General features: G+C 38.2%; 1 long non-coding RNA gene across 3 annotated transcripts in view; it reads left to right on the top strand.

Annotated features, from left to right (window-relative positions):
• Nucleotides 1-940: 940 nt before the first annotated feature.
• LOC141500067 (uncharacterized) overlaps nucleotides 941-24,152 on the top strand; it is a 42,620-nt gene continuing 19,408 nt past the window's right edge. For 2 of the 3 annotated variants that reach the window (XR_012471829.1, XR_012471831.1), the window contains exons 1-4: nucleotides 941-1,156; nucleotides 5,277-5,442; nucleotides 7,816-7,863; nucleotides 9,610-11,686. This is a non-coding gene — a long non-coding RNA (uncharacterized LOC141500067). Of the gene's footprint in view, nucleotides 1,157-5,276; nucleotides 5,443-7,815; nucleotides 7,864-9,609; nucleotides 11,687-23,871; nucleotides 23,983-24,152 lie in introns of those variants that run through there. The other variant, XR_012471830.1, reaches the window with a different exon arrangement.

Genomic DNA, 24,152 nt, shown 5'->3' with positions numbered 1-24,152 from the left:
CAGGACATTTTCTCTATCTATTCTCCATGCCTGGAATATTCTCCCTCCTCATCTCCTTATCTTGGCTTCTCAGGTTTCAGTTCCTAGCTAAAATTCCACTTTTCCAGGGAGATTTTCCCTCATCTCTCCTCCTTCTAGTACCTTCTGTCAATGGATTATTTCTAATTTATTGTATAGATAGATAGATTTGTTATGGCAGACCTTGAGATGCTCTAGGAAACCTCCAAAGGCTCTGGGAAGCCTCCCCAGAGTGTCTCTTGAAACCCTGGTCCATAGTGGATGTGAGAGAACTCAGGTAGAGAGGAATCTGTTTCAGCCAGTCTTTATTATACATAAAAGCTTATGAAATCTAGAAAGAAGGGGTCTAAGCTATAACTGAATCTCGGAGGGAAGGGGATTGCTCTCAAAGAAAAATTTTGGCTCTTAGCCAGGTAACCATAGTTAGGACATTTTCTATTTGCAGAGTTCTCTATGTGGAGTTCTTCAGGACAGAATGGATTAAGGACATGGGTTCAAGGAACTTTAGTAAGAATGTGTTTTGCCTAAGTAAGGGGGACTAAGATCAGTTTATAAAACATACTTATAGCCATAATTCTCTGCAGTCTCTTTCCACCCAAAGCTAGGTGCTAAAATATCACAGTTAATCCTTTCATTTCCGAGTTCAAATTAAACACTTCATTTAACACTATCAGATTGATAGGTAGGTAGGTAGGTAGGTAGATAGTACACACTTGTTTGTAAATTGTGAACTCTTCGAGGACAGAGGCTGTCCTTTTTTTTATATGATTAGAGCATAGTACAAATCTAAATGTTTTTTGACTGCCTGATGGCTTCCCTGGAAAACACTAATCTGATGACTCTATCCCTTCAGGAGAGAGGAGTCAGAGAAACTAACTAGCTCTTGTTCCCTCTCTTCTCTCTTGTCCTTCCTAAGAAACCATGGTGTCTACATTTGAAGAGACTGCCAAGAACTTGGTCCAAGAACTGAGCAAAAAGGGGAAGTTGATCCTTGTGGAAGAACCCATGGACTCCACTTATTTCAGTCCCTACTACCTGGTCCGGGAGAAGACTAAGAGCTCCTTTTTTGGGGGGAAACAGTATATTTCTCTCAAACTGACTCTCAAGGAGATTCTGGATCCAAGTCCCCCAGAACCAGGTGAAATCTCCTAGGGAGGTGAGGGGGTAGCCAGGTCTTGTGGGTGAGAGAAGGAACTGGCCAAGGCTACTGAGATGGATTATGAAGGAGAAATGGACTCAACAGTCTTGGCCAGAATATAAAACTTTTCTAGGACTGACTACATGGATACATGTGGTCCTATACCAGTGATAACCAGAACATTCTGTCAAATCACTGTCGTTAGAGGTTTTAATGAATTGGGAGGCACTGCAGAGCTATGGAACTAGCCAGACACTTGGGTGTGAATCCTAGTTCTTCCACATACTAAATGTGTGATTGAGGAGAAGCCACTTACCTGCTCTAAGGTTTTGTTTTTCCATCTGTAAAATGGGAATTATATTTGTCCTACCCATTTCACACACTGGTTGTACAGAAAGCACTTTAATTTAATTGATATTTTATTTTATTTTTACAATTACATGCTATGATGGGTTTTCAACATTCATTCATTCATTTACATTTTTACAAATTACACATTTTTCACCCCCTTCCCTACCCACTCCCCTTGGTGGTGAATAATCTAGTAAAAGTTGTAGATGTTTATTTGTGTTGAACATATTTATATATTAGTCATTTTCTGTAAGAGGAATTAGGACTAAGGGAACAGAAAGAAAACTATGAAATAAGAAGGAAAAACATAAGAGAAGTTTTAAAAAATGAACAATTCAGGGGCGGCTACGTGGCACAGTGGATAGAGAACTGGCCCTGGGGTCAGGAGTACCTGAGTTCAAATCAGGGCTCAGACACTTAATAATTACTTAGCTGTGTGGTCTTGGGCAAGCCACTTAACCCCATTGCCTTGCAAAAAAACAACAACAAAAAAACCCCTAAAAAAATGAACATTCAGATTCTGTGTTTTTTTCTGCCCTATGGATGTGAATGGCATTGTCCAACAGGTCTCCCAGGGTTGTCCTAGATTACAGAAAACACTGTACATCATAAAATGCCATAGAACTGTGAATTATTGTAACTGAGGAAGTATACATAAGATTGGGGTCCCTGATGCCTTTACCTTGTCAAAACGTAGGTCCCTGCTGTACAACCAGGTTTAATGTTCAATTTAGCTAAGGACTGACCTCTCTCCTCAGAAGTGACCCAGCTTGGACCATTCTATTTTACTCATGAGATGGATGGGCAGTTGTCTGGCAGGGTGGAGGTGACTGCCTCAGAGCAGGTGGTGATTTCAGGAGAGTCTTCAGTGTCAAACAGAACTGACCTCGAGGTCAAGACTCTCTCCGTGTCCCCTATCACCTGGGACTGCTTACAAATGGAAAGGTGAGAGGAATAGACAAGTCAAGGACTGAGAACACTAATGACTTCTATTTGGGGCATGGAGAAAAGTGGAAGAGAGAGTAGGAGCATGGGAAAGTGTACCACGGGCAACCAAAGAGAAATATAGTGTAAGAATTTTTCTTCTATAGGGGTTGAGTTTACTTCATATTAACATCCAGAAATGTCCTGGTTCATCTGAGGTATGTATAATACCCTGTCCTTAACCCTATAGAGCTCAAAGACTAGTGGGAGATGAGAAAAATACATTTAAAAAATAATTTACAATATTGTGTAATTGTACTAAGAAAGGCACAAAGTGATATCTATGGGAAAAGGTTATTCCCATTAGCCTGGAAAAGTTAACTGGAGAAAAAGCCATTTGACTTTAGCTTTTATGGGTGGGTAGGAATTTAACAGGTTAAAAGAGTAAGGAAAGATATAACTGGAGCAGGGAACAACTTGAGCAAAAAAGCACATTTAAGGGACAGTGTTCTGAAAAAATATTGATATTCTTTTCATGCCACCTCCATAACTAAATTTCCTTCCCCAGCTAGCAATCCATTCTTTGTGACAAAGAATGCAAAATAAAAAGGAGAGAATGAGTTAGTAAAACTAGCCAATGTGGCAGTTGAATCTCACTGTATATATGTATATATAATGTTCCACAACCATAGTCCCCCACCTCTACAAAAAAAGGAAGGAAAGTTCATTTCCTTTCCTTCCTCAAGCTCTAACATTATAATTATTCCATATTAAGTTTCAGCTTTGATTTTCCCATTTACACCATTGTAGCTATTGTATATATTCTTTTCTGGCTCGTGTTTATTTTATTTTCCATCAATTCATATAAACTTTCTCATGTTTTTCTGAATTTTTCAAATTCTTTATTTCTCACACTCATGTATTCTGGTGCCATAATTTGTTTAGACATCTTCTTTACCCGTTCTTGACCACAATAAAAAGTGCTAGGATGAATATGACCTTTCTTTAACCTCCTTGGGGCACACATGCCTAGCAATGGGACCTCCAGGTCAAAGAGGTGAACATTTTAGCACCATCCAAAAGTGTTTTCCAGAAAGTCTGAACCAATTCATGGTTTTTCTTGGCAAAGACATGAAAATGGTTTTGTCATTTCCTTCTCCCGTTCATTTTACAGATGAGGATATTGTGTTAAACAAGTTCAAAAGTTTGCTCAGGATTGCACAGTTAGTGTCAGAGGCCAGATTGAATTTAGGTCTTCCTCCCTCCAATCCTGGCATTCTGTAATTGCATCACCTAGATGCTCTAAAAGGATGGCTTCAACTCTCTAAATGCAAAGACCTACCACAAAATAATTACAACTGAATGTTGCAAAATTATAAAAAAATGAACTTGCTTCCAAAGAAGAGATGTGAGGAGGAACCTCCCCTATTACTTTGAAGAGGTGAGGAACCTGAGATGTAGTTGCTGATTTGAAAGAATTTTTTTCTTTTCTTCCTCTTTTTAAAAAATCTTTGTTATAAGAGATGATTTTCTGGAGGGAGGAAGAAGAAGGATACAGGGAGGAAATCTAGGTGATGTAAAAGCAAAAGATAACAGTGAAAAGCCTTCTCTGAATACTGTTTCTTACTTGTACTTATCCCATTGTACGTCTCATTCCTATTCATATGTATGTAGGAAAGGCACTGGCTCTGAAATCAGAGAATCTGAGTTCCAATCTCATCTCTGTTGTTTATTAGCCTATGAAACTGGTTAAGTCATGTAGCTCTTCTGTGCCTCAGTTTTCCTCATCATAAAATGAAGAGGTTGAATTAGAGAACCTGTAAGATCCCTGTCAGCTCTAAAACATTCTTTTAAAATACTAGGAGGAATATGAGAAGGGAAACACCCTAATCTGCTGATACAGGGAAGGTCTCACCCTTGATGTTTAGTTCTTAAAAGGATCGCAGAGCCTTCATTAGATAGATATGGGAGGTGAGGGAAAGATATTCCAAGCACCTGAGGTGCAGCCTGAGCAAAGGCAGGAGGTAGGAGAGTGCCAAGAGAAATGAGATTGGAGTTAGTCAATGCAGAGGACCCAAAAAAGGAAACAGTGGGAGGTAATATAGGCCACAGGGCAGAATCAGCTTTATTGTGTTATTGTGTATGTGTGATCTGAGAAGGGAATCTTATCAGGTACTCTTCAGGGTCAGGAATCCTCTTTATAGCATCCGTCAACTGGGCATAAATGCCTCCAGCAAGAGGGAACTAGCTACTCCACTGGGTCCCGCATCCTTTTGTTGAATGATTCTAAATGTTAGGAAGTTCTTTTCTCTGAGTTGAAATATATTCCCTAGTGACTCCTAATTGAGCTGGTCCTATTTCTTCCCTCTGGGTTAGAAGGGTTCAATTTTGTTCCTTCTGTTTGATGACAATCTTTCATATATTTTAAGATAGGGATCATCAAGTTTCCTATAAACTCCCTCTTCTCCATGCTAAATAAGTCCATTTCCTTCAGCTGTTTCTATTGCACTTGGTTTTTTTTTAATCAGATTCACCATCTTTTTGGTAGCTCTTCTTTGCATACCTCTCCCTCAATCATATTCCTCCTAAAATGTGTTTGATTTCCTAGGACACAGGTTTTTTTTTGGCTCCATTCACAGCTCAAGGTCTTCCAAACATTGACACAAACTGAAATACAAGTTCAAACCACCCCTTAAAATCATATTAATTCCTCCAAGGCACTAGCAAGGTGAAATTCAAATATAATATACCTGAGAGATGGCCTTGAGCAAGGGCATAACTGAGAGACATGGGAGAGGGAATCCCAAACCCCTTGCCTGATGCATTCCCTCCCTTTCTCCTACAGGAAATTGAAGAAACCTGAACCCTCTATCATCCATCAGCTTCAAAAACAGGAAAAGAACCTGTATGTTGTAAAAGATGCTGTGAAGACCCAGAAAGAGATCATTCTGAATAACTCCAGAAATATGGAAGGCTTTGGGAAGATCAACTTCTCTTTTGCCTTTTTCAAGGTTAAATCTCATACTTTGGATAAATGGGGTGGGGAGGGCAAAAGTCCAAGTACTCCAGTTACTCTCTCTCTCTCTCTCTCTCTCTCTCTCTCTCTCTCTCACACACACACACACACACACACACACACACACACACACACATACACACACAGTTATTAGAGGACTTAGGTGACAGGGGCTGAGAGCTTATTGTCCTAAGTCACCCTAGCTCAAAGTCTTTGTGTTGACCCTCTTCTTCTCATTCACCCTCTCCTCATTGCATAGACTTTGAGGCTGATTCCTCTCCAGACTCCATCCAAATTTGGCTCCTCCCTCCCCACTCCTTAATCTCCAGAACCTTGCTGCATGCCCCACAATCTCTGGGCACAGGTTTTTGGGTCAAAGCACCTGAATCCAGATTCCAGCTGTGTGACCTTGGGCAAGTCCCTTTATCTCTTTGAGATGGGATTTCTTGAGAATGAGAGGACTTGATGATCTGACTTCTGAGGCCCCTTCCAGTTCTGGATCTGCAACTCTTTCCCTCTTTCCTTCTCTCCCCAGGTTGAAAGTAGGGGTCACAAAAACAAAACAAAGAAAATGATTTTCCCTCCAAGCGGTATACTTGCTTTCAAGGTTGCTCAGTTAATTATCCGGGACCACTGGAGTAAGTTAGATCAGAACAACTGCAGTGGGGAGAATGGAGAGGGTGGGGAAAATTCACTTCAATCTGAGTCTCCCCCAACAAAGGGCTGAAGAAGGTGGGGAAGAGGAGGGGATATGACTAGAGTACATCTCCTGGTGTTTGGGGAATGCAGTTGCCCCACTGGCCAGGCAGACAACTTGTGTAGAGATTACCTCCATCTTTCTTTACCCCTCACATAGAGTCTAAGGTGGGAGGGCTGACTTGTTGGTTAGAGCAAAGCGATGAGAAAAGGAGGTGAGTCTTCACTGAGTTTTCCAACTACCCAGGAGAAGGGGCAGGAGTGCTTTTGGGGGTATCAGAAAATAGATATCCCTTTTCCTTTTCTATCTTCCCCTTTTAGCCATCCTTTATTTGGATCACCACAAACTTTATATCAATTACAGAAAATAGAAATTACAATTATTATTCAAGGGTCTCCCATTTGCTTGATCCATTAATGCTGGTCACATCCTAGTCCATGGTCTCTAAGACATGTCCAGGGCAAAAATTCGCCCCCTCCCCCCTCCCCATGGCTAGACAAAGGATGAGTCTCTCTGTCCAGAGCTAGCCTCACCCTTAGATAGTAGACATAGGCCTCTACTCAGCCCTTCCAGCTTACTTTAGCATTTAGCACAGGATCTGGCACATAGTAGGCACTTGACAAATGTTTATTGGTCAACTTATTGATAGTCAAACCAGTACAATCAAACACCTGGTCTACCATTATCCTATCCAGAATCCCATTTCTCAATATAACTGCAGGAGACAATATATGAGAAAGAAAATTCTAATTAAAACTGTGAAATCCAAATGATTATTTATTTGTGGAATATAGAAACATCAATCAACAGACATTTATTAAACACCTATTATGTCCCAGGTATTGTGCTAGGTCTTGAGGACATAAAAAAGAGGCAAAAGACAGTCCCTGCCCCCAAGGAGCTTAAACTTTAAAGGGGATAAAATGGACAAACAAATAAATACAAATCAATCTATATGAAGGAGAAATGGAAATAATTAACAGAGTATTCTAATGTGTTTAGTGTGTTCTAATCCTTCAGCTATGCATTGGGCTGGAGAGCCATTGAGTTCCCTTCCATCTCTCAGATTTTGTGTCCTGGGTTCTCAGTAAAGGCTTTGACCAATCATTCTGACCTACAGAAGTTTTGAGTAGGGGCCCCAAGTATGTCTGTCCCTTAAAAATCAGTCTAAATCTGGAAGCTTCCGCAGGTTGGCCACCTTGATTGTGGTCTGTGATTATAGAGGGAGAGCCCACCCCAAAGAAATTATGGGTCAGCTTTAAGATAAAGATCTTGACCTTTCTTATCAGTAAAATGAAAGGATTGAATTAGTTGATCTCCAAATTTCTCTTCCTACACTAATGATTCTGGCAGTGAAATCACTAAGTCAAAAGGGTATGGCTGATTTTGTAGCTTTTATGGAATTCTTCTCTTGCTCATGTGACATATGAGGAAACAGACAAACAGCACTAAAGTGACTTGTTCAGGCTCACAGAGCTAGTTAAGTGTCAGAGGCTAGATATAAACTCAGGCCTTCTCAACTAGGAACAGCCCTCTATCCATGTTGCACCTAGTAGCCATATACATCAACACACATGTGTTTATTATACACAATGATTTATAATCCATTCAATAATGGAAACTTGCACCTTCTTTTCCATAAATTTTTAATTACTTTTATTCTTTATTTAGCTGTTCTTCAAATTCCAGATAAGAACCAGAAAACCTTCCTACCTGAAGGTGAGTGACAGGTTTGTTTGGTTGTCTTTCTAAGGCAATGGGTCCTTTACAATCATTCATGTTCCCATGGATGGGAAGCTGTCTAGGCAGCTCCTCAAGGAAATCCTTCATTTCCTAGACTGAAGACCTACCCCCTTCAGTTTTCATTCAACCTAGGGTTCTTCCCTCTATGTAGCATAGAGAAGATAGAACAGAGGACACAATAAGAAGTAAGGGCCAACATAGTGGCTAAAGTGCTGGCCTCTAAATTCAGAAGGACTGGGTTTATGTCTAGCCTCTGTCATCTTTGGTTCCAATTACCCTGGACAAAACACTTAATTTCATAGTGACTATGAGTTGAGGAGTCGTACCTCTGCACTGGTAGAGGGAGTTCCTTCATTGGCTATTCTCTATACCAATGAAATCACTGGAACTAAAATAGATAGAGAGTATCCTAAAAGTCTTTTTTTGTTGTCATTCACTCATTCAGTTGCATTCTTTCTTTGTGACCCCATTTGGGGTTTTCTTGGGAAAGATACTAATAGTTTGCCATTTCCTTCTCCAACTCCTTTTTACCGAAGAGGAAACTGAGGTAATCAGGGTTAAGAGACTAGTTCACAAAAGTCTAAATGCAGTTTAAAAATTTAATAGCTTTTAAGACACCCTATGTCTGTGTGGGTGTAGATGTTTGTTTATACACATACATGTATGTATGTATACATACAGACAACAACATGTAACCTCAGACACTTTCTAGTTCTGTGACTCTGAGCAAGTCACTTAACCTTTTTTGCCTCGGTTTCCTTATTTTTCAAATGAACAGGAGAAGGAAAAGGTAAACCACTCTAGTATCTCCATCAAGAAATCCACAAATGGATTCATGAAGAACTAGCCACAACTGAAAACATCACACAAGTGAGAACACAACTCAACAAAAAAGATGTATACACACACACACACACACAAATTACTTTAAGGTTTGCAAAATCCTGTGTGTACATTATCTAACTGAACTTCCCAACGATCCTGTGAAATAGGGAGCTCAGGTGTTTTTAATGAAGCGTATCATAGGTGGGCTCCCTGTCTACCTGCCCAGCATTTAACTCACTCTGCCCCACTGATGGTGATAGAAATATGAAGATCTTAGAGGAAGACCAAGTTCTACTTGTTTGTTAGCTTCTTCTCTGGTACCTTTCCTCCATCTGCCTAAAAAGATGTTAACAAAAGCTTACATGTTTTTACTTCTTTATATTTATTTAATAGAAAATCTTTTAATGCATTTGATTCCTTCTTGTTAAGGGATGAGATGGGCAGGTGTCAGCCTCCTCCTGTTACAGATGAAGCTCAACTTATGATTCATGGTCAACAAAGACATGTTCAAATCCTACCTACCATAGTGACAGTAGCTGTGTGCTGTGAGGACATTACTGAGGGACCCAGGCTCCTCATCTGTAAAATGGGGATTCTAGCACCTGTAGCCCAGATCTCTCAGGCCCCCTTTGAGAATCAAGTTAGATAATCTAAGACAAGTGCTTTGCAAATCTTGAGCTCCACTAATTAGGAGTTAGCTGTTATTGCTAGGTCTGCCCTAGGTCCAACCTGCTAGACTGGATAAGGATGGGAAAGACAACCCAAGCCAGAAAGCCATGAGGGATGGATTTGATTATATTCATGTGAATTTGGGCAGTTTTGTTCAGTGCTATGATTCCTAACTACCCCTGGGGGTAGATGGAGACTGAAACAAATATCTTCTCTTTTTATTAACAGATCATGAAATGACAATAAGAGGTTTGTGACTTTCTTCCCACACCATGTTCCCCACCTCCTCCACCTCTCCCAGCTGAAACACAAAGATAAAAACAGCCTGAAATATTCAGAGGCAGGACCCAACAGGCTAGGGTGCCCAGGCTAGGAAGGGTCTGAGAGGTAATGAAAGGATCAAGAACTCATTGCTCCTTGTTCTTTCAGAGTACCACCAGTGAGGTGTGTCCAGGTCCATCCCCAGGGACTGTGGTTTTGGAAGGAGTAGAGGCAGAGCACCAGGCTGAGATGACCCTGCCATGGGGAACAGGGGTTCAAGGAAATTTGCCTCTGTGGTGCTCCAGGGTCTGGGAAGGGCAGTGTTTCTCTCACCCTATGAGTCCTATATGTCAAATGAAATAATATTTGTAAAATACTTAATGTCATCTCCAGCACATAGGAAACAGTTTTCAAATGTTAGTCTTCTTTTCCTTCTCCTCCTTGGAGAGGGAAGACAAAACAAAAGTCCACCTTGCTCAAGGGATTTTCTTGGGGCCGAGGCAGTGAATCTTCCTTTATGTTCAGGTGTTTATAAACCAAGAACTAATAAATCTAAAGGCCTGAAATGGGTCAAGTCTGTACAGGATGGACTGGGCAGCTGTCTCTACCTGGGTATAGTTCAGCCTCCTACCTATGGCCCAGGGCCCAAGTTTGTGCTCCAGAGACTTACCTGAAAGAGCTTTGGAAGACTCTATGATAGTAGCTAATGCTCTTTAGAGTTTACTCTGGCCCAGATATTGCGCTAAGGAAAGTCTTTACAATGATTATTTCATTTGATCCTCATAATATCCCTGGAAGTTGGTACTATTTTTATCCCCATTTGATAACCAGAGGATAAGTGACTATCCTGGGGTCATACAGCTAGTAGATATCTGAGGGTGTATTTGTACTCAGGTTTCCAGACTCCAGTCCCAGTGCCTTCTCTACTGTGCCATAAGAAAAGGAATCAAAGAGAACATGGAGAGAGGTTAGGTCCATTCCTCAGCCAAAAAGTGAAAACATCTAGAGGAGAAAGGGGTAGCAGGACAAATGAAGGCACTGGAGTCCGTTTTCCAGGGGATGCGAGCCCAGGTAAGAGCTGTGGGTAAGAATACTTTATCCAGGAAATGTTGAATCGGAAAAGGACCAGAATCCTTTGTATCCTGAGAGTAGCCATAGATGGGTAGTTTGGGTAATGCATCCTAAGAAGGTTGGATCTGTGGGAGATATTTGGGAGGATGGATAATAGTACCATGGGGTATGGAAGTATAAATCAGATGTGAGATTCCACATTGGTATGAATATTCCCATCAGACCATTAGATAGCACAGGACCAGAGCTCTGAAATTAGTCAGAACACTTGAGTTCAATCTGGTCTGTTTCCCCATCTGTAAAATAGAGGTAATAATAGTACCTGCCTCCCAGGTTTGTTGTGAGACCCCAATGAGATAATATTTGTTAACATTTATAAATTGCCATATAAAAGCTAGTTTCTTTTTTGATTAATCAATGAAATGTGTCTACGGATGTACTGAATACCTTATTCAATTCATAGGTAAAGACTCTCAACATGTCATTTCTTTGGGTTGTGCTGGAGACTCTTCAGTCATGACTCCCTTTTTTTATACCAAGGAAGGATCAGAACACAACTTTCTGTGGCTGAGTTTGGGAATCAGGCATCTGACTCATTCCCCTCCCTTACTGTAATGGAGGGAGGTTCCTGAGCCCTACATGAACTGGGCAGAAAATACAGATGTCCCCCTAGTGAAGAGGGATACAGCAGGGACCCAGCCCAGCAGCCTGTGAGGATAAAGGTTTCCCAGGAAGGACCAGGGATGAAGGTTCTGAGAACTGGGCTGAGATCCTGACCCTAGGTGTCTTGTTTTGTCTAGCTGCCTGGAAAACGATACACATACCAGTCACAGACTTTGAGAAACTGAAGGCTGAGATGGAGAGTGAACAAAAAGTACTGACCACAATGGGCAGAGAGTTAAAGCAGCTTTTGCTTCAGGCTCTCCTGGAGCTCCTCCAGAGTGAGCGGGATCTACTGGACTTAGAAGATATGGTAAGAGTCTGAATATCAAAGCAACAGAGAATCATGTGGGCTGAGGTGGGCCTGGGGTCTGAGATGGCAAGCAAGGATAGAAGGGAAGAGTAGAGAAGAAATAGCATTGGATTTTGAGCTAGAGCACCTGCCTTCAGGTGATACTGGACTTTTTAACCACTTGTACCAATTTGGGCAACTCAGCACACCTTTCTTTGTCTCAGTTTCCTCATCTGTAAAATGAGGGGACTGGACTAGATGAATGAGGACACTTCCAGCTCCAGGTCTTATGATCCTGTGAGTTAAAGGACTTCCTAAAAAGTACAGTCGTTGGAGGAGGTAGCATGGTCTAGGGATTATAGTTTAGAAGAATGCTGAAGTACAGGAACCAGGGAGCAGGTGCATTAATAGCTGGTGACTGCTAGACTGTTTTAGACAGCTGGTCATTGAACCAAGTCAAGATCCATTGAATCAAATAAACCAAGGCTTGTAATTATGTGGGAGAAAAGACCTGAGTCCTGAGTAGAGCAACTTGTGACAACAGAAAGTCCCTGGAATGTATTCACCAAGTAGGGTTTTTTGAATACTAATAAGCATTTATATTCCTAATATTTACATTTGGTTGTTAAAATGCCCAGGGCAGCTAGGTTGTTTAGTGGATAGAGTGCTTAACCTAGAGTCAGAAAGGAATTCAAATCTGGTCTCAGACACGTTCTAGTAGTATGTGCCTGGGCAAATCTCTCTTTTTAAAATTTTATTTTATTTTTCAAAGTTTTATTTATTTCTTCCAATTACCTGCAAAGAGAGTTTACTGCATTCATCGTCTTGCAAGTTTTTAAGTTCCACATTTTTATCTTACCCTCCCTTCTCTTCCCCATCCCATGGCAGCAAACAATCTGATATAGATTTACACGTGCAATTGTGTTAACTATATTTCATTATTAAAAAATTTATGAAAGAAGAATTAGAACTAAGGGGGAAAATCATGAGAAAGAAAGGAAAAAAATAAAAGAAACTTTAAAAAGTGAACATAGTATGCTTTGGCCTGTTTTCAAACTCCATAGTTTTTTATCTGTGACTGTCATTTTCCATATCATGTTTCCAGGATTATCTTTGATCAGTGAAATGCTGAGAGGAGCTAAGTCTATCATAGTGGATCATCTGGCAGTGTTGCAATTAATGTGTATAATGTTCAAGTTCTGCTCACTTCACTCAGCATCAGTTCATACAGTTATTTCTATACTTTTCTAATCTCCAGTCGATCCTGATTTCTTACAAAATAGTACTCCATCACATTCATTTACCACAGCTTGTTCAGTCATTCTCCAATTGATGGACACCCCCTCAATTTCCCATTATTTGTCACTATATAAAGAGCTGCTATAAATATTTTTGTATGTGTGTGTGTGTCTTTGCCCCCTTTTATGATCTCTTTAGAATATAGACATAGTCGTGGCATTGTTGGATCAAAGGGTAAGCACAGTCTTTTTGCCTTGGTGAGTCCCTTTATGCCTCATCTATAAAATGAACTGGAGAAGAAAATGGCAAAGTACTCCAGTATCATTGCCAAGGAAACCCCAAATGGAGTCACAGAATCAGATATGATGGAACAAAAATTAAAATGTTCAGACTACAAACAAATAATAAAACAAGATTTTTTTCATATATATAAAATGTTTTCAGGAATATAAAACTCAATATTTATGAAAAATATAAATTTTAAGCAAAACTAAAAAACTCAACTCTTCTAAAATATAGTAAATGTGCAAATTGAAGAAGGAAAGGGAAACATGGAAAAGAAACTTTTCCCATTTTATTCTCCCCAAACTTCTACCATATCAATATGAACCATGGTTTTCAGAATAGCTCATAAAAACTCCAAATTTTAGAATTTTCTTTACTAAATGAAATGATTCCACTAAAGTATGTATTGGTGAACAAGAAATATCCTAAATTCAAAGAAGCCCCCTGGGAGATAGTGTGCCTTAGCCTTATAGGATTTCTGTCTTCTGAAGTTTCCAGTTCTGCTTCTATGATATCCACAATTTGTTTGTAACAAAACAAGAGAACATTGTCAGAGTTGTTAGGATTTTGTTTCTTGAAGATATTATCCTCATAGTCCCATATATTCAGTACCCTTGTGCAATTTACCCCTTATAAAAGGGCCTTGAATCACAGAATTTCAAAGTGACCTCAGAGATTATCTGTTCCAAATTGTTAATTTTACTAAATCACATTTCAACTTTACCCATTAGTTTCTCTTTAGAATTTATTTATTCCATTATTAAGCATTCATTTCTTTCTCCTTTCATATCCTCATAAAAGAGTAAGAATAGAAAGAAGGAAGAAACAAAACTAGGAAAGGAAAAGAAGGAAGAAGAGAAGGAGAGTGAGAATTAAAGAAAGAGAAAGAAAGAAACTAAGAAGGAAAGAAAGGACTGCAGAAAAAAAGAAAGAAATTGAGAACCCTGTTTCATAAATGACTAGACAAACAAAAGAAATGCCTACTGTAGTCATCTTTGGATGTCTTATTCTTAATATAAGGAGATAGGTAATATTCTTCTTTAGTAGTCTTCTGGAATCATGGTAAAGCATTTAGCTGATGGAGTTCTTCAGTCATTCAAAAATGTTACTTTTTATAATATATATTATTTATATACAATATATTTATTTTATAATATATAATATAAATTGTTCTGATTTTGCTGACTTCATTTTATTTCAGTTCATAAGAGTCTTCCCATCTCTCTTTAAAATTGACTTTTTCTTCCTTTTTTTTCAGCACAACGATATTCCTTTATATTTATATCCTCATATACCACAGTTTTTCAGTCATTCCCTGATTATTTAGTAAGGGAATTATCATAACAAAAAAATTAAAAAGTATATTCTGCATGGTGTAATGAAAAGGATCCTAGATTAGGAAAACTGGGTTTGTAATCTCAGCTCTGACACCAAGGTGTTATGTGATACCCCCCAGGCAAGTCATTTCTGTTCCCTGATCCTCAGTTTCCTCACTTAGGAAATGAAGATTGTAACAGGATCTACTTCACAGAGATGTTTTGAGGTTTGGATATAATCATTTTATGAAGCTTCTGCAGACCTTAGATCCCTGTATAAATGTCAGCTATTATTTCTTTCATTTTTTGTCCTGGGATATCACTGAGGACCTTTTGGCAGAAAAATTCCCTTTCTTTCATTCTTTTTTTTTAATTAATATTTTATTTTATTTTTCCAATTACATGTTATGAAAGGTTGTCAACATTCATTCACATACATATTTATAAGTGATATAATTTCCTACCCTTCCCACCCCCCTCCCCTCAATAGTACAATCTAATGAACATTGTCTATGTATTGGGTTTAGCATGTTTACCCAAGAGTCATTTTCTATATGAGGATTTAGGACTAAGGAGGAAAAAAACCATGGGACAGAAAGGAAAAGTATAGGAGAATTTTTTTTAAAAAAATGAATGTAGTATGCATTCAAATTTTGTAGGTTTTTTGTTTTGTTTGGAGTTTTTTTCTTCATCTGGACATGGATAGCATTGTCCATTACAGTTTTCCGAGGGTTGTCCTAGCTCTCTGAACTGCTGAGAGAGCTGCATCCATCAAAGCTGATCAGCTCACAATATTGTTGTTAATATGTACAATGTTCTCTTGGTTCTGCTCCCATTGCTCAGCATCAGTTCCTGTAATTCCTTCCATGCTTCTCTAGAGTTTGACAATTCTTGAATTTTTTTATAGAACAATAGTACTCCATACGTCTAACCTGTGTGTATCTCTCTGTTTTAAATGTCTTTCTTCTAAACAACATATTGTAGGATTATGGCTTTTAATCCATTCTACTATCTGCTTCTGTTTTATGGGATAATTCATCCCATTCACATTTAGAGTTTTACTAAATTTTTATTTCTCTCCATGTTATCTTTTCCCATTTGTACTTTTTCCTTTCCTCTTATTCTTCTTCTCCAAAGTTTTACTCCCTTTTCCTTTTAACTTTTCTTTTAAATTTTAAATTTAAGTTTACTTTCACTTATACCTTCACCTTTCCTTTTATCAGTCCCTTCTTCATTTTTCTTTCCCTTCCCTCCCCCCAGTTGGAAATGTGCATTATTCCCTCTCTGGGTCAAATTTATTGAGCAGGATTTAATTAGTGTTTACACCTTCCCTTCTTTCCCTTGTTTATAATGGATCTTTGAGCCTCTTTACTTGGCATTATTTATTCACTAATGCCTAATCTTCTTCTAGTATAGTCTTTCTTTTTATATTTTATTAACACTGTTTTGTTCCTATGTGCCCTTTGTCAAAATATACTCCTTCTATCTGACCTAATATACTTCTCAGATCAAGAAATAGTTTACCTGTCAGATCTATGGAAAGGGGAACAGTTTATGACAAAGAAAGAGATAGAGAACATCATCAAAAACAAACTGGATAATTTTGATTACAGTAAATTAAAAAGCTTTTGCACAGACAAAACCACTCTAACAAAGATAAAAAGAAATATAGTAAATTGGGAAACAATTTTTACAGCTAGTATTTCTGACAGAGGGCTCATTTCTAAAATATATAGAGAACTGAGTCAAATTTATAAAAAAAAAAAAAAGAAGCCATTCCCCAAATGACAAATGGTCAAAGGATATGCAAAGGCAATTTGCAGATGAGGAAATCAAAGTTATCTATAGTCATATGAAAAATTGCTCTAAATCATTACTGATTAGAGAAATGCAAATTAAACATCTCTGTGATACCACCTCATACCTCTCAGGTTGGCCAATATGACCAGAAAGGACAATGATCAATTTTGGAATGGATGTGGGAAATCTGGGAATACTAAAGCATTGTTGGGAGAGCAATTTGGAATTATGCCTAAAGGGCAATAAAAATGTGCATATTCAAAAAATGTGCATATTCTTTGATCCAGCAACACCACTACTGGGTCTATAACCTGAAGAGATCATGATAAAGGGCAAAAACATCACTTGTACAAAAATATTCATAGCAAATCTGTTTGTAGTGGCAAAGAACTGAAAATCAAGGGGATATCCATCAACTGGGTAATGGCTAAACAACTTGTGGAACACTATTGTTCTATTGGAAATCAGGAGATATGGGATTTCAGAGAAGCTTGGAAAAACTTGCATGAATTGATAATGAGTGAGATGAGTAGAACCAGAAGAACATTGTACACCCTAACAACAATATGGGGATGATGATCAGCCTTAATGGCTCATTCCATCAGTGCAATAATCAGAGACAATTTTAGGGTATCTGTGATAGAAAATACCATCTTTATTGAGAGAAAACTGTGGAGCTTAAACAAAGATCAAAGATTATAATCTTCAATTTTTAAAAAAGGTGTCTTTATGTACTACATAATTTTACTGTCTCTAATATTTTATTTCTTCCTCAAGGATATTTTTTTTTCTTCAACACATTCAGTTTTGATCAATGCATATCATGGAAACAATGTAAAGATTATCAAATTGTCTTCTGTATGGGGAAGGGGAGAGGAAAGGGAGGGTGGGGGGAAATTGTAAAATTCAAAACCTTACAAAAATTATAGGTAGAAACTACTATGCATATAATTGGAAAACAAATAAAATATTTATGTAATTAAAAAATACACTTCTCAAGAGTCATGAATCACATCAAATTATAATTATTTTATCCCTTATCCCTTTTTAAAGTACTTTTCATTGACACCCAGTCCCCATGAACCAGAGCATCATGCCAAACCAAATGAGTTTATAAACCATTTGTACCTTCTCCCAAACATACTTCCTCTAATTATAGCCAAAGCTTTAAGCAGAGCATATCACTTCATGATATTTCATGCCCAGTCCCCCTAAATATTCTCTCTCCCTCTATATATAGTACTGCAATCATAGTCCAACAGCCCTCCCCTACTAAAATATTGGGTACATTCTTTCCCACTGTCCCTTTAGCACTCTAAAAGTGGTACTAAAACCCTTATCTAAAATATGGATTAAGATAAGATCACTTCCTAATCTCTTTATGTCCCAACCCTTCTAAGTATGATCCCAACCTCTGCTCCTATTGTTCTATAAACCTCTAAGTATTCAGTAAAGTCAGGTCACTTCTGATTTAGTTGTATATAGAGCCTCTAAGCACTCGGGCACCCTGAAGGTCTCTCTTAAGAGCTTTAGCATTGATTGTAAGACAGGGAAGACATTGGCACAGCACTACCTAGCATACTACTACTACTACTACTACTACTACTACTACTACTACTACTACTACTACTTCTTCTTCTTCTTCTTCTTCTTCTTCTTCTTCTTCTTTTGCAAGGCAGTGGGATTCAGTGACTTGCTGATGGTCACACAGCTAGGTAATTATTGTCTGAGGATGGATTTGAGCTCATGTCCTCCTGACTCCAGGGTCAGTGCTCTATCCAGTGCTCTACCTAGCTGCCTCTGCCTAGCATATTTCGGATGTGCCCTCATTGGAGAATGTACTGAGCTCTATGAGCAAGGCAGAATGAAAGGAGCTCAAAGGAAAAGTGATATACTTAAGTTTAGAGTAACCACCCCAGGTATTCACCTGAACTACTTGTGCCTGACCTGTGGTAGAGCATTCTGAACTCATATTGTTCTGATCAGCCACAGTCAGATGCACTGTAATTTGTTTCAAACACAGAGATGTAATTTTGACCTTTTATGATAATAAAGGACAAGAACAAACAATACTGGTGATATCCTCTAAGTACAACTTCTTCAACTGTGTTGAACCCTTTAACCATCCTAAGAGAAATACAATATTCAAGAGTCACAATATTATCATCCCTTGTAGGATTGTATACAATTTAATTTTCTTGACTAACATTTGGGGTTTTTTTGGTTGTTTTCCCCCCTTTCATGCATTTCTTGAGAAGATCAAATTCTCTGTTCACTTCTAGTCTTTTTTATCAGAAAATTTGGGAAATTCTCCATTTCATTGAACATCCATCTTTTCCCCTGACAGAATATGCTGAATTTTACAGAGTAGTAAATTCTTGGTTGTCACCCAAGGTCCTTTGCCTTCCAAAATATCTTATTTCAGATCCTCCAATCATTTAATGTTGAAGCTGATATTCTGATTGTTCTGACTTTGTATTTAAATTGCTTCTTTTTGGCTGCTTGCAGTATTTTCTCCTTTTTTTTTTTGAGAATTCTAGAATTTGGCTATGGAGTTTAGTGCATGACGTTTTCATCCTGGATCTCTTTCTGGAGATGTTCTATGTATTCTTTCAAGGCTATTTTGTCTTCTTGATGTAGTTTATTTAGACAGCTTTCTCTGATAATTTCCTGAAAAATATTTCCCAAGTTATTTTTTTATCTAGGCTTTCTGCTAGAACAAAATTCGTAAATTATCTCTCCTGGATCTATTTTCCAAGTTGTTTGTTTTGCCTAAAGGGTACTTTATGGTTTCTTCAATTTTTTTCAACCTTTCGACTTGGTTTGATGGAATCTTGATGTCTCATAGATTCATTAAGTTTCTATTTGTACAATTCTAATTTTTAAGGTTTTATTTCTTGTTAGCTTTTTGTTTCTTGTTCCAGTTGGTTCATTTTACTTTTTTTGTTAGGTTTTTGAAAGGCAAATGGTGGTTTGCCCAAGGCCACACAGCTAATTAAGTGTCTGAGACCGGATTTGAACCCAGGTACTCCTGACTCCAGGGCCGGTGCTTTATCCACTACGCCACCTAGCCGCCCCTCGTTTTACTTTTTGCTGATATGTATCCCCTTTTCAGTTGGTTGATTTGAGCTTTAGATGAGTTGGATTCCTTTTCCAGTTGGTTGATTTTATTTTTTGAAGAGTTATATTCTTTTTCCTATTGGTTATTTTTACTTTTTAAAAGAATTGATCTCTGGCTAATTTTTATAAGTTTCTTGCATGACTCTCATTTCTTTTTTCCATTTTCTTCTTCTTTTCTTCTTTGGTTTTTAAATTCTTTTTTAAGCTCTTCTATGAGGTTTTGGATTTGAATCCAATTCATAGATTCCTTTGAAACTTCCCATGTAGGTAACTTATCGCTGCTTTCTTCTTCTAAGATGATATTTTTATCATCTCTGTATGCATAGTAGGTTTCTATGGTTAGCATTCTTTTATTATTTTTTTTTACTCATTTTGATTGGTGAGCTCTGTTTCTATATATGTATATACTCCTATAGGGAGCTGGGGTCTGATCCCTGGTTTATCACTGATCTGATCCCTGACTTATCATCTGATTAGAGTCTTAGAACACTGCAGGGACCCTGAGATGGTAAGTGACTGACCCAGGGTCACACAGCCAGAATTATTCATATTGACTTGTATTCAGGTCTTCCTGCTGAGACTGAGTGTGCTCTACTATGCAGTCTTGCAGTATTATTGGTATGATGGTATTATTATTATTATGCTTATTACTATTTTGTAATAGGTATAATAATAATAATAATAATAATAATAATGAAAGGGATGATAATATTTGAGCTACTAACTTCACAGGACTGTGACCAGTAAATTATTTGGTAAACACCAGAACTCTTGTTCCTGTGCTTTTCTTTTTAAAAAACTTTTTCCCCCTTCCCTTCCCTCCCTTCCCTTCCCCTCCCTTCCCTTCCCTTCCCTTCCCTTCCCTTCCCTTCCCTTCCCTTCCCTTCCCTTCCCTTCCCTTCCCTTCCCTTCCCTTCCCTTCCCTTCCCTTCCCTTCCCTCCCCTTCCCTCCCCTTCCCTCCCCTCCCCTCCCCTCCCCTCCCCTCCCCTCCCCTCCCCTCCCCTTCCCTCCGCTCCCCTCCGCTCCCCTCCGCTCCCCTCCGCTCCCCTTTGCTCCCCTTCGCTCCCCTTCGCTCCCCTCCCCTTCTTTTTTCTTATTTATATTTGGGGCAAGTTGGGTTTCATTCTAATGTAATACCCCCTCTGAATCATCTCACCAGAGAGGAGGTGCCAGCCTCTGGCTGTAGCTATTCCCTTATGAGTCTATACTCCTTAAATTATAGGCCTTTCCACCTCCCTCCAGCTGACCTTTCATAGTCAGCCAGTAGACAAAATTAGCTCAAACAAAAGAATTAAGAGAACATAATAAAAACAATAACTACAAAGCACGCCCGGGCTCATTAGCTATGACCCATTCTCCCCACATTGTGCTCGGTGTCTATGGGAGAAGGGGGCAGGGATGTCAAGTACATTCATAATAAGGCATACATGTTGCCATTTCTAATCACAACAGCTCCATTTTCTATGGCACTGGAAGATTTGCAAAATTCTTTATAGATGTTTTTAACTTTCATGATCCTCACAACATCCATGGGCAATAGTTATACTAATACAGCCTCAATTTTACAGATGGGAAGAAAACTTAGGCAGACAGCAATTAATTGATCTGTCCAAAGTAACACAGCTAACATGTACCTGATGTTAGATTTGAATTCAGGTCTTTCTGATTCATTCTATTCCCAGGAATGACTTTTCTTGATTCTGATTTCTTCAGTTGAACACAATGCTTATTACCATTTTTGTTTCTTCTTTTTTCTTAGGGAGTGACCTTTGATGTCTAAATTATCAGTGTCTGAACCCTTTAATGATCTACTTTATCTTTAGTTTATTTAAATCTAATTCATAACCAAACATTTATTGAGCACTTGGAGAAGATTTACAAAAAAATAAACAATGATGAATGAATTGATTAATGATTAATAAATTTAAAAAACTCCTCACTTGGAGAAGAGATACAAAAAATAAACAACGATGAATGAATTGATTAATGATTAATAAATTTTAAAAGTTCCTCATGGACCTTATTATCTAGTGACAAACAGATACTGAGACTAACAAAGCTTGAATAGTTTAAGAAAAAGTATCCATAGGTTTCCAAAAGGCAATAAAGCTGTGCATACCCTTTGCTCCAGCAATACTACTAGTAGATCTGTAATCCAAAGAGATCAAAAATTAAGAAAAGGAGAAAAGACACACACATACAAGAATATTCAAAGCAGCTCCTTTTATAGTGGTGAAGAATTGGAAATTGTGGGTATACTTATCAATTGGGGAAGGGTTGAACAAGTTGTGTTATATGAAGGTAATGGGATATTATAACTCTTTAAGTAGGCAGATTTCAGAAAATCCTGGAAAGATACGAACTGATACTGAGTGAAATGAGCAGAACCACAAGAACATTGTACATCAGCTATATAGGGATCAAAGGCAATTCTAAAAGTCTGCTGTGAAAAATGTTAACTATATCGAGAGACTTCTGTCTGTTGAATATGAATGCAGATCAAAGCATACTATTTTCACCAATTCAAATTTGATTTTTGCTTGTGGTTTTTCCCCCTTTTCCTTCCAATTCTTCTTTCGTAATGTGACTAAAATGAAATATGGGTAGCAAGATTGTTCATGCATAACCTCTATCAGATTGCTTACTATCCTGAGGTGGGAGGAAGAAAATTTTACTAAAAAGAGTTTTGAAAATTATCTTTACATATAATTTGAAAAAAAAGAAGAAAAAAAAAAGAAAAGGATTCATGATAGGAGCCATAGAGGGATTCTTTCTATTGACACAGAGTACAGTACCTTCACTCCCTAAGAAACCACTTCATGAGTTGTTGGTGCACTCAAAATTCTTCGGTTGCTGTCAAACTGAATTTGATGTTCTCTGGACTTAGTAAGGTTTGGACAAAAGGTACCAGTTGTTCACCAGGCCTGAACTCCAAACTTTTCTGGCCCTGTTAAGATCTACTAGACCAGGGTGGCTAGGTGGCGCAGTGGATAAAGCACCAGCCTTGGAGTCAGGAGGACCTGAGTTCAAATCCGGGCTCAGACACTTAATAATTACCTAGCTGTGTGGCCTTGGGCAAGCCACTTAACCCCATTGCCTTGAAAAATCTAAAAAAAAAATCTACTAGACCAAATTTTCTGCTAGCTTGGGTTTAGAAACCATCCTCTAGAGGCAGCTAGGTGGCACAGTGGATAGAAACACTGGCTGTGGAGACAAGAGGATCCAGTCTCAGAAACTTAATAATTAAGTAGTTGTGTGACCTTGGGCAAGTCATTAACCCCATTGCCTTGTAAAAAAACCCCCACAAAATAAATAGATAAATAAATGAACAAAAAAACCAAACAAATAAAGAAGCCTTCCTCTATAAGCCAACCTCTAGTGGTGCAGTAGATAGAGATATGGACTTACAATCAGGAAGACCTTACTTTAAATCATGCCTTAGAGACTCCTGTGCAAACTTGGTGAAGTCATTTGCACCTCAGCCTCAGTTTCTTCACATGGAAAATGGAGATAATAATAAAAAACATCTATCTCATAGGATTATTGTGAGGAACTAATGAGATATTTGTAAATCATTTTACAAAACTTTCAGTGCCAGCTATTATTTATTATTATTATTATTACTGTGATACCTCAGAGGACATCAGTTAGAGTATACATGAATAATTGTACTTAAATATAGAAAGATCCCCAAATCATATTTGATCCCTTGTTCTCTGTTCCCTACTTTCCTTTGTTTACAAAGCCTTTTTTTTTTTAACAACACTACAGAGATTTGTGATAAGAGTATATATGAGTTTTTTCCCCTTATCTCTGGAAACTTCCCTGGTTTTCCTCTAGCTTCTTCAGGGAGGTAGTGAGAAATTGTAAGTTTGTTTCATTTGTCATTTATTTTTAAGTTGGATGATTGCAAATCTGTTTCTTAGTATCTCCTATGGCCTAAAAAGGAAGGATGGAGATAAGTCACAATATCCCTACATTTCTAAAACACTCTTCTAGTCCAGCTATTTTGTCATTCTTGGGGAATCATCCTGACCCTCTGGTTACTCATTCAGTGACTGAACTCTTTGTATTCTTTATCATAAGACTTTCTCATGTTGTGAAGGAGCCAGTACTTGTTGAGGTATTCTGTCACTCTCTTGTCTTATTCCCACCCCACCCCCCAAATATATGCCCCCAAAGATAGGGGGTTTGATACAACTGATGGAAATCAGGTGATTCACGCTATAACAGAATAAAATTGTATTTAAAAGATTTGAAGAAAGCAAATTCTTATGTCACTTCGGAAAATTTTATTTAAAAGATTTGAAGAAAGCAAATTCTTATGTCACTTCGGACTTTGTGGATTACTTACCAACTGGTACTCACATTTGACAGTTAACTGAGTTTTCATGGGGTGGCTTCTACCTCAGGTTCTAGAATTAACCTTGTGGGGTTAAACTAGTATCTCTGTAGCTCACAAGCCTTACTGGTGTGCTTCATATTTATAATCAGCCAGTAGACTCAATTATCTTATAGCAGAGACATTTACTCAAATGGCAAAGCAAGAACATTTGGTACTAAACATCCTCCAACTAACCCTGGACTCAATTTCTTATAAAACACAAAGTCCATGACAAGAGGGGGCTCTAACTTAGAGCACAATGGTTATAAAACACATGAAGAAAACACAAACCTTCTGGTACTGTCATAGGATAAATAACCGTTTTTTTTTTTCATTTTGTAG

Source organism: Macrotis lagotis, chromosome X (genome assembly GCF_037893015.1).
Source record: "Macrotis lagotis isolate mMagLag1 chromosome X, bilby.v1.9.chrom.fasta, whole genome shotgun sequence".
Lineage (NCBI taxonomy): Eukaryota > Metazoa > Chordata > Mammalia > Peramelemorphia > Peramelidae > Macrotis > Macrotis lagotis.
Note: the sequence above shows the minus strand (reverse complement) of the source record. Positions and strands in the feature narration are given on the sequence as shown.